At 30.5% G+C, this 12040-nt stretch overlaps 1 protein-coding gene across 11 annotated transcripts in view; it reads left to right on the forward strand.

The window, feature by feature from the left end:
- LOC129747362 (hemicentin-1-like) overlaps positions 1–12040 on the forward strand; it is a 485337-nt gene that overhangs the window by 354992 nt on the left and 118305 nt on the right. The window lies entirely within an intron of this gene.

The following is a 12040-nucleotide window of genomic DNA, read 5'->3' on the forward strand; positions in this document are numbered from 1 at the left end:
CAGCTTTTTTAAGTTCACATTTTGTCAATTTTGTCAATTTTAACAATTTTGTCAATTTTGTCAATTTTGTAAATTTTGTCAATTTTGTCAATTTTGTCAATTTGGTCAATTTTGTCAATTTTGTCAATTTTGTCAATTTTGTCAATCTTGTCAATTTTGTCAATTTTGTCAATTTTGTCAATTTTGTCAATTTTGTCAATTTTGTCAATTTTGTCAATTTTGTAAATTTTGTCAATTTTGTCAATTTTGTCAATTTTGTCAATTTTGTCAATTTTGTCAATTTTGTCAATTTTGTCAATTTTGTCAATTTTGTCAATTTTGTCAATTTTGTCAATTTTGTCAATTTTGTCAATTTTGTCAATTTTGTCAATTTTGTCAATTTTGTCAATTTTGTCAATTTTGTCAATTTTGTCAATTTTGTCAATTTTGTCAATTTTGTCTATTTTGTCTATTTTGTCAATTTTGTCAATTTTGTCAATTTTGTCAATTTTGTCAATTTTGTCAATTTTGTCAATTTTGTCAATTTTGTCAATTTGATCAATTTTGTCAATTTTGTCAATTTTGTCAATTTTGTCAATTTTGTCAATTTTGTCAATTTTGTCAATTTGATCAATTTGATCAATTTTGTCAATTTTGTCAATTTTGTCAATTTTGTCAATTTTGTCAATTTTGTCAATTTTGTCAATTTTGTCAATTTTGTCAATTTTGTTAATTTTGTCAATTTTGTCAATTTTGTCAATTTTGTCAATTTTGTCAATTTTGTCAATTTTGTCAATTTTGTCAATTTTGTCAATTTTGTCAATTTTGTCAATTTTGTCAATTTTGTCAATTTTGTCAATTTTGTCAATTTTGTCAATTTTGTCAATTTTGTCAATTTTGTCAATTTTGTCAATTTTGTCAATTTTGTCAATTTTGTCAATTTTGTCAATTTTGTCAATTTTGTCAATTTTGTCAATTTTGTCAATTTTGTCAATTTTGTCAATTTTGTCAATTTTGTCAATTTTGTCAATTTTGTCAATTTTGTCAATTTTGTCAATTTTGTCAATTTTGTCAATTTTGTCAATTTTGTCAATTTTGTCAATTTTGTCAATTTTGTCAATTTTGTCAATTTTGTCAATTTTGTCAATTTTGTCAATTTTGTCAATTTTGTCAATTTTGTCAATTTTGTCAATTTTGTCAATTTTGTCAATTTTGCCAATTTTGCCAATTTTGTCAATTTTGTCAATTTTGTCAATTTTGTCAATTTTGTCAATTTTGTCAATTTTGTCAATTTTGTCAATTTTGTCAATTTTGTCAATTTTGTCAATTTTGTCAATTTTGTCAATTTTGTCAATTTTGTCAATTTTGTCAATTTTGTCAATTTTGTCAATTTTGTCAATTTTGTCAATTTTGTCAATTTTGTCAATTTTGTCAATTTTGTCAATTTTGTCAATTTTGTCAATTTTGTCAATTTTGTCAATTTTGTCAATTTTGTCAATTTTGTCAATTTTGTCAATTTTGTCAATTTTGTCAATTTTGTCAATTTTGTCAATTTTGTCAATTTTGTCAATTTTGTCAATTTTGTCAATTTTGTCAATTTTGTCAATTTTGTCAATTTTGTCAATTTTGTCAATTTTGTCAATTTTGTCAATTTTGTCAATTTTGTCAATTTTGTCAATTTTGTCAATTTTGTCAATTTTGTCAATTTTGTCAATTTTGTCAATTTTGTCAATTTTGTCAATTTTGTCAATTTTGTCAATTTTGTCAATTTTGTCAATTTTGTCAATTTTGTCAATTTTGTCAATTTTGTCAATTTTGTCAATTTTGTCAATTTTGTCAATTTGATCAATTTTGTCAATTTGATCAATTTTGTCAATTTTGTCAATTTTGTCAATTTTGTCAATTTTGTCAATTTTGTCAATTTTGTCAATTTTGTCAATTTTGTCAATTTTGTTAATTTTGTCAATTTTGTCAATTTTGTCAATTTTGTCAATTTTGTCAATTTTGTCAATTTTGTCAATTTTGTCAATTTTGTCAATTTTGTCAATTTTGTCAATTTTGTCAATTTTGTCAATTTTGTCAATTTTGTCAATTTTGTCAATTTTGTCAATTTTGTCAATTTTGTCAATTTTGTCAATTTTGTCAATTTTGTCAATTTTGTCAATTTTGTCAATTTCGTCGATTTTGTCAATTTTGTCAATATTGTCAATTTTGTCAATTTTGTCAACTTTGTCAATTTTGTCAATTTTGTCAATTTTGTCAATTTTGTCAATTTTGTCAATTTTGTCAATTTTGTCAATTTTGTCAATTTTGTCAATTTTGTCAATTTTGTCAATTTTGTCAATTTTGTCAATTTTGTCAATTTTGTCAGTTTTGTCAATTTTGTCAATTTTGTCAATTTTATCAATTTTGTCCATTTTTAATTCTTTTTATGTTGCCTTATTTGGTAATATTTTAATTTTGTTGACTTTAACCAGTTTTTTTTTATCTGAAAATATTGTCATTCTTGTCTTTTTTGTCAACTTTGTCATAATTATGCCAATTTTGTCAATTTTCTAGTTTGAATAATTTTGCCAATCTATTCAACTTTTTTATATTTGACAATTCTTGGATTTTTTTTATTTCTTGTTAATTTAGATAAATTTGTAAATGTCGTCATTTTGAAAATTTTGTATATTTTTGAACGTTATCATGTTTATGTTTGTCAATTTTGACATGCATATCATGCAATTTGCTTAAAATTGAACCAAATGAACAATTTCGTTATTGTTACTCGTATTTTGGCTATAAATTTTATTGGGTATTGTACCTTTTTGGCAAGTTATTTTGTAAATTTCAAAACTGGAACTATTTACAAAATTTTGTTATCAGCGATAGCTCAATAAATTTGATATTATTGACTTGGCTTGTATTGAAATAAAAGATAAGTTAGATTACTATTTTAAAATCCAATTTTCATGATCCTTTTCGGATTTTTGTGATCAAAATGTTAGATTTCTACTGTCCACATAACTTTCATGTTTATTTGATGTTACTTTTTTTGTTCTTGATAGGAGTTTAATCCATTTAGGTTATTCTTTCTCGAAATTTTATGTAACGTGGATTCTTCTTGGTTCTCACATTTCAGTAATTATTTTTTGATGATTGCCAAACATTTTGATATAGAAGTATCTGAGGGTTAACATTTTTCTTAGAATTTTATCATATGGTTTCTGGTGAAATACTGTAGATTTTCTGTGGCATCAATTATCTGCCACTCGATAATCCGTGCATTGAATATTCAAGAAACCGATTTTCAAATCAAGATTTCCATTACCTAAATGATTTTTGAAGACTTTTTTTGAAGCCGTTTATTAAACTGCTTGGGTTAGATCAATTAAAATTTGATACCGGTAGGATATCTCCTCCACTTTTTTCCATAGCCATGTGAAAACTTTTCATAGAGAGCATTCAGTGATACTTTTGTTGAAACATCCGACTAAACGAGGTTGTTTTTTTTCCGCCAAACTCCAAAACGCGTTATACAAATATCACTATGGGAACCTCTGATCCATATCGAATCCGAATGGGGAAGCACAACAAATAAAACAGAAAAAAAACCACTCACAAGAAGCTAAGGGAAACCCCTTTTGGAAAGTTTTTCCGGGAAATCGATTGTGTACCGTTTCTATAATGAGACATAACAACACACAATAGGATTCATTCCCAATAAGCATCTCTTCTGTTTCTGCTGTCTTCATCTTCGTCGTTTTCAGATAGGTTTCTTATGCGTTTGAGGCCAAAAGAGTTTTCCATTCGCTTTGGGGCTACGGCGCTGGTGGGTGTATGGCACGTAGTTTTTTTTCTCTCTCTTCAAGTTTTCCCTATCGGTCGGAAGGAAAATACAAAACAAAAAGCAGAAGAAACCGATGCTACTAACCTATTGAGGTGATTGGATTGAAACACCCTTGTCTTGCTTGCTACCGTTGAAGATCTTTTTTCTTCTTTCTTTTCTCAGCTCTGACTTTCGTTTGACGACCAATGATGCACACACAGAGTCAGGGGAGCCACACTCAAGAGCTCCACAAAACACGCAGCAGCATCCGTCTGTCTGACTGTCTTCGGTATCATCGCAAGCAGATCAGTAGCATCTTTTTCCATGCTCTTTGATAACGCCAGCCACCCCGATACGAGAGAGATAGATCTTTCTTCCATCCATACGTTTGTAAGTAAGGCAGGCCCTTTTGTGAGTGCGATGGCGGAAAACTGCTGAACAATGGAGCGTATGTTTTCTTCTTCGTCATCCGTGTTTTCCGTGATCCCGCTCAAATGGAGCTTCTGTTTGTGGTGTTGTTGTTGCTGTTTTTGTTCCTATTTTCATACCCCGTGGCAGCATCACAAAACACAATAATGGGATTTGTTGGTTTTCGGACGAAACCGAACCAGAAATCGTTCCGATACACAAGAGCAAACCCAATCCGAAGGGTGGGTATTTAACCTGCCTGCGGTGTTTGGACTTGCCAGCCGATTAGCGCCAATAAATCCGTCAATTCGGGAAGTTTGACCCCCGATCGGACTATGAGTTGGTTTATTTTGGCGGCGAACCGGATGTTGACCAACGTAACGGATTACGAGACCGGGAGCTATCTGTCTCTGACTCTGTCTTCGACTTTTGGAAGTCTCATCAAATAACTGTGGAATATAAGATACACAAGAAGCGTTAATTAGGTTCTATAAACAAATATCCTCGGGGTGGTTTTATTTATTTTTTGAAGATAATCATTGACACTGATCTCTGGACTTCATTTAAAATAAATAAATTAAAAAAAACCAAGAGCTGGTTCTCTTCTTGACAGGGTTCCATTCGGACTAGGATCACACCCTGTTTCTAGTTGTGACACCGACCCTTTAGGTTGACAACAGTTGAATTTGGGAAAAAAATCCATGACATTATCTACAACTTAAGCAAGTAAAACCAGACAATTTTTACTTTTTTTTCATTGGTTTTCGAATTTTATGTTTAATTTCGAAATAATTACAACTTTTTACAGAAAAAACTAAACCTCTTGTCTTATTGAAAAAAAAAAAGAGTAGCTGTAAAAAGGGCATAAACAATCAAGAAATAATACTTCAGTTTAAGGTTGACTGAATTGATGTACAAAAAATTAACCTCAATAATAGAGTGCCCCAAATTTGTATGCTTATGCTTTGCTTATGATACATACACAGCCAGATCTTGTCAGCATTCCAGTGAGTAGTAAAAGTACATTTACTACTCATCTTAACTGGGCCGGGCCCACTGTGCAGTATTGGACGCAGAGACAACTGGAATCAAGGGAGGAAGAAACGTGATCAACAGTAACATACGTTTCTGTGATTATAAAATGTTCGAAATATTTTCGTTGGGAGCACATATGCTAAAACTAATTGGGCTTCTTGAGTATGGCCCTTGGGATTTCAACCTTCTGTGGATGGAACTGAGGTTTTTCTGCACAGAAATCCAAAACATTGCTGTATATAATTATTCATCTTATGAATTGACATTAGTGCTGTATTTGGTTAATATTCTTTTTTGAAATTAGTACTTCATCTGTATGTGACGTTTCTAATAAATGAATGTTTTGAATTTTTGTGCACCATCAATTCTTTGGATAGGGTAAATGTACCCGACCTTGGCACCTAAGGCATGGTGTACACTTTTTTCAACATTTCAACCTTCCTGTTGAGTGCACCATAGAATATTCTTTAAAGAATTTACTTGCTAACTTGTTTAGAGTTCAACAAAAATATGCTTTCTATATGGAACTTTCATTTCGCTGTACCAATTGTTTGCCGTTTCGATGATCCGGTTCTTGGCCACCACCAATGTGCAATAGATCTTTACCAACAATGCTCAATTGACAGTTAACAGAATCGTAAGTTATTCTTAATTTAAGGCCACTGACAGAATGACGTCAGCTGAGCGTAAAGTTCTAGGCGACGATGAAACACCGGGCTTCACTCATACAACTAAAAAGGCTTTTGATGAAATTTGGTTAAAAGGGAAGCACAAAATAAGCTTCCATTTCAAAAAGTCGGAAGTAAAAAATTTCCGCAGTTTTTTTTAATTTTTAAAATTTTAAACTTTTAACTCATTTAAACAAAGTAATGATTATAAACACCTCAGGTTGTTTCAGAATATTTGTGTATGAACAAGAATCATTGGTTCATGAATGACAACCAAACCTTCATCAGGGGGACCGATTCAGAAACGAATTATTTCCGCGAGTGGTTTGAACTTTCTTTTTTTTTATGAACATTAAATCCCTTTGATGAAAACTTAACTAACGTATTATTTAAGAGAACTTTTTAAACTGAACACTTCAAAAAAAATTTCCAATATGTATACAGTTAGTTACCTATGAAGGACAGGCGCGGATCTAGAAATTGCCTTTAGGGGGGGTGGTTTAGTAAATTTTCAAAAAATACGGCCAACATTTTTTTAGTGTGTGGGAAACATAAAAACTGTAACAGGAAAATGTTAATGATAAAGATGAAGAGGATTCAGCAGCATGTAAATAATGTTGAAGACAATTTGAAAAAAAAAAGATTGTTCAAAGAATTCTGTACATCTGTTTGTGACTAGCGCAGACAAATATTTTTTTCCCTGGTATGAAGTTGAATGACATGAAGTTGGGGATATGGAATGACCATTTATTTATTTATATCAGATTAGAAATCCATGAGCAATTCAGTTTTGAAAATCGTACATTATTTATTTTCAGTCAAAAATGAATCTGTTGATATGATTTCAATTTAGTCAAATGAGTTTCTTTGGTTTTATGGTTAAAACTACGTCTTTATAATTTTGAAACTATAGAAATTGAAAAATTCCAATTTTAAACCGCTTGCTGCTTCATTACTTATCGAAACCCGTCAGTGTGTTTATTCAATAATTTTACATATTTTTCACCTGAATATCCTGAATATCAATTTAAAGACGATCTAAAACAAATAAAAATTAAAAACACACATAAGCAAATATCTAGACAAATAAAATATAGTTTACTATTCATTATATTAAATTTTAATTAGCCTCAGTAACAATGATAAATCTCATTTTTAGAAATGGTTAAAATATTTGAAATTTGTCTGATAGATTTTGAGCATCGATTAAGTTTATTTTAAGAAAACCTTTAATTTCTTAAAAGGAATAAACATCGATAAAAATGAATCAAACTTTCAAAGATAAAATAAGATATTAAAATTTTGTTGCTAGTTTGATCGAAATCTAAAATTTTAATTTGAAATTCGGTTTTTGAGAAGACTGAGAATAATATACAATACATAAGGAAATATGAAATTTCTTGCAGAATTTTTACTTAATATAACAAGTCTCTTTATCAGTCAATATTTTATTAATAAAAAAAGAACTCCATGAGTTAAATCATGTGGATGGATTGATTTTGCATTATTCGAAAATTGTAAAATAAACTTGAAATCTATCTACTTTAAATTTGAAATTTTCAGCTAAATTTTGACATTGATTTAAAAAATTGAATTGTAAAATTGAATCAACAAGTTTGCGATGTTCTGCAATTTTCAACCTCAACGAAAAACTTTCTTGATATTTTTATATTGATTTGAAAAAATATTTACAACCTGAATATGAATCTTAATTTAGAATGTTGATTCTGCATCTGAATTTTGAACCATAAATTCAATATTTGAATTATAAATCCTAATTCCAGATCGGAATTTTAAATACAGTTAATTGCGTTTTTTAACGTTTATTAAAAAAAATGTACCAAGAACTAAAATTTGTTTCGTAGCCTTCAATCATAAATTCAAATTTTGATATTTGAGGATTCGATCTGAGCTCAGTAATTCAATTATTTATTCTGAATCCGATTATTGAATCTGAATTTAAATACAAATTTTGAATGATGAACCTAATTCTGATTTTCTAATACTGGATTGAAATCTCGAAGCTTTGTTATATTTGAATTTTTTATACAAATTAAGTTATAGAACCTCGAATCAAAAAATGAAACAAAAACTCCTGATGATTCCTAGTTTTTTTAAAACTTTTATTCAATATTATTATTTTCTTAAAAAATGAAAATGCACATGAGTTTTTGAAATCATGACTCAAGTTTTAAATGAAATGCAAAATCAAATTTGAATCAGGATTTCCAAACATCTTTTCATAACTATTTCCTAAAGATGATTCTTACTGAAAATCAATAATCAAGAAATATAAAAAAAGAAAAACAATTTTGATTTAGGTAATATGGAACCACAACCTCGAATTTTTTTTTTTTGGAAACCTCATCCAACTTCCTTAACCCTCAATTTGTTTGAAACCCTTTTAGTTTTCCATCTCAACACTTTCTTTGAATCACGCGCCAAACAATTAAGAATACTGTTTATACCCAATACAAGCATTTTGTTAAGCAGCTACTGAACTCTTATGCACGTGTAAAAATGATAAAGTCAATGTTAAGATACTTTGACACATGAAAATATTATATTTCATCTAAATTGAGTTGAAAAAAATAATGACCATTTTACTTATGATTTTTTTCCGCATGGGGGGGAGGGGGGGGTGATCACTCCCATCACCCTCCCCCGTAGATCCGCGCATGATGAAGGACTGATAAAATCTGAATAAAGCCAATCAATCTTGGAAAAGTATTTCAGATGGCATGGGCTTATCTAGACTTGCCCAGATTTTCAACGTAGAGTTTAAAAAAAAAGTTGATGTGGTCCAGCTGCCAGAATATTGAGGTAAAATATCCGTATCTGGCCCCGATTGATTCACATTTCTCGAAATTTTTTAAAGAGATTTCATAGTTCATCATTTTTGCGAAGTTTTTTGAGACTTCGCAAAAAAACAAGTACGACTTGAATGGGAGTAATACTGAAAGGTTTGAGCCGAGTCAAATAAACGAATTATTTAAAAAAAAATGACTTGAACGTGGTTGATGTGAAAGTGGTATTGTAACGTTGAATTAAAATATCTTATTTTGAATTTTTCTCATCGATTTTTTTTTTGAGAATTCCCTGATTTGAATGCTAACTGGACAAATTCAGGAATGCTTAGCGTAACGATAGATTCATTTACTACATTTCTATGGTTCTGTGCATCATGATGTGTTGTCCTTTATAAATCATTGTTTAAATTATTCCTTTTGAATTTTTATAGACCATAAATTGATAATAAACTACCCTAGGTGACTTGCGATTGCGACACAAAGGGTTATTTTCACTACCAAACAACTATCTTCATATTGTGGAGTTTGGCTTCATAAAGTAAGAAATTGAAAAAATCCTTGAATGGTATTTTAAAATTTAGCCCTTTTGAATTTGTTAGCTGAGATTATGAGCTTCTAGCAAGAGCCATCTCGAATGCCCGGGGCGTTGCGCAGTGGTTTGACACGCCAAATAGATATTAGAAAGTAAACCTTGCTAAAACATTTTTTTAATTCCACTCACATCTAATATTTTAAGGAATAATTGAAAATAAAAAGATATTTTCCTGGACTTCCAACTTCTGTTTCCAAGAAAAAAAATTATAACAAAAATCCAAAAAATCAAATTTGAATATATGGTTCCCAACCAATAGAAAACGATTCCAAAACTCAATTAATTATGTATTTTATATACTAAAGTCATAAATTGCCAGTGATCTAACAGTTTTTAGATAAGAAAAACATCTTAAGTCTTGTGAGTTGCTTAATTTCACTTAGTTTTTTTATATTTTGAACCCATGTGTTCTGTAGGAGACCACGTGGCATTTGTTCGGCAGACTGCAATGCAAATGCTGTTCGCACGCATACCAATGTACTTTCGATTCATGGTTCCCAAATAGCGATTTTTGCATTTTCAATGCTTGGATAAGACTTTTAGTTAGTCGAATCACTTATGTTTTCCAACTTATTTCGAAGCTTTAGTAGATAGAAACAGTCTTATCATAAAACCCAATTAGTATGAAAACATTTGTGCGTAGTTTTAAATGAAGTTTTAGGGAAAACATCAGCCAAAAAATACTCTAATTCTACTAAACCTACTAAATCTTTAATGAACATGTATTTTTTCCAGCTTCCAACACTGGTGGTGTATTTCGATTGAAGTTGCATGTCAAGAAAAGGAACAAAATTAGCTTTAAATTTTTATTCAAAACCTAAAGAAATATTCACTCTTTAGTCTTTCTAGTATTTTTTTGATTTTTTGCCGAGTTTAACTGTAGGCATGAGTATTTATTGAAAATTTTTCAAATGATTGTCCGCGTTTGAAATCGCATGTGAATTTAACAGTTGCACTAGAAAGGTGAGTTCATCTGATTTTCATACGGTGATTTCCAACATAATTGCCTCGGATGCAGATCGAAAAAAATTAACTACTTTAATAAAGTACAAACAATCCAAAAATTCGGTATGCACAGATTTGAAACAAATTATTCTCTTCGCAATGAAAATATATTCAAAATTTTCTAGCTCAATTTGGACCTGAAAAACACGAAAAGACATGTTGGCAGGCCAAGAAAAGGACCATGCAAAAATAGGGCTCACTTACCCTATACCACCTTTGCTCGCTCTTCAAAAGAAACTTTGAAGAAACAGAAAAACCTAATTAGTATAGCCACGAAATCTTTTGAAAATTACTTTTTCAAAAGATTTTGTCGAATCAATAAGGACAATTTGAGTTTTGATAAGAAAAATTCATAACAGTCACAGAACCCGTAAAGTAGTCATAATTACGAATCACTCCAAAAAAAAAAAAATCTAAATACTAACCATTGGTACAAAAAAAAATGAAATTGTAAATCTGATAATTGAAAAATTCTGAGGGATACTTATCTTTGCGTGTCTCCAATACTCAAACCTTCTGTTGTTCTCCTAACGACACAATTTAAATTGATCGGAATAGTCACAGCAGCACAAATCCATCATCGTATGATCTTCATTATTCTCCCAAAATCACGGCTAAATCCTCCGGAAAAAATTTATAACCCCAAAAACTTTGCACATTAAATTTTTAATCATTTTCGGCAATCAAAGCAGACTGGTAAGCTCTTCGCGTCTAGCATTCCAAACAAACGCATGAATACTTAATAAACAACATTTCCCTAGAATAAGGAAAATCATCCGATCTAGAAGAAAAACAACCCTTAATAACTGTTTCTTTCCTTGAATTAAAGTCCCATCCCATCACCTTCAGGTATCAGGTACCAGAAGAGGGTATGAAAAAATTAATTGATTGCATGAAGTTATCATTGCTTAATCATTTTTTCCTTTTCTGTATATTCAAAATTTGAAACTGCTTTTCAATAAAAAGTTGGAACATTTAAAGCCGTTAAGTTTCAATCTTTGAATATTTTGAATGTTCTGGAATTTTCTAATCAGAACTGTTATCACTGTAATCTGTCATGTTTGGTTAAGTCTGTTTGGAAAAATAGCGTGTATTTAGATTACAAAAATCGTTTCAGAAATCTGCTATAAATCCAAAAAAAATTATAAACTTTTTGGAAACTCAAGCATGACCGGGTTGATCGTTTCTGCTAATTTTGATAACCTAATATATAAGTTAAAGATCTTTCAACTCGCTTTCAATAAAAATGAATTTACAGTTCGCTTGTTTGGGTGTTATGAACGTTCAAAAAGTTTAGCTTCTCCCGAAACCATCTCATCATCAATTAACAAGCATGATTATCATCGTACACATTTTCTTTTCGTGGAGAGCAACATCGCACATCTTTCAAACCAACCACCCAAATTGAATTAGGTGCAACACATCCTAAAAACTTTCACCTTTCGTCTGTCTGATGTTATGCATCAGCATCAGCATCAGCATCGGCGTTATGAGCGAAGTAGAAGATTTCCAACAGCTGTTGGGAAATTTAAGAAAGTCATAATTAGATCAATATAGAAGAGATTTCACTTGTAAAAGTTTACACAACTTTCGCCCCGGGAACGCAACGCCACCCGCTGCCGTTTGTTGTTGATGTTGATGGGTTCGGATTAAAGGGGGGTCACTGGGGTTGGGGGACTATTTGGCTCAAATGTTTCGGCTATGTGTGTGCACAGGTTGTAAACGAACT

Source organism: Uranotaenia lowii, chromosome 2 (genome assembly GCF_029784155.1).
Source record: "Uranotaenia lowii strain MFRU-FL chromosome 2, ASM2978415v1, whole genome shotgun sequence".
NCBI classification, from domain to species: domain Eukaryota; kingdom Metazoa; phylum Arthropoda; class Insecta; order Diptera; family Culicidae; genus Uranotaenia; species Uranotaenia lowii.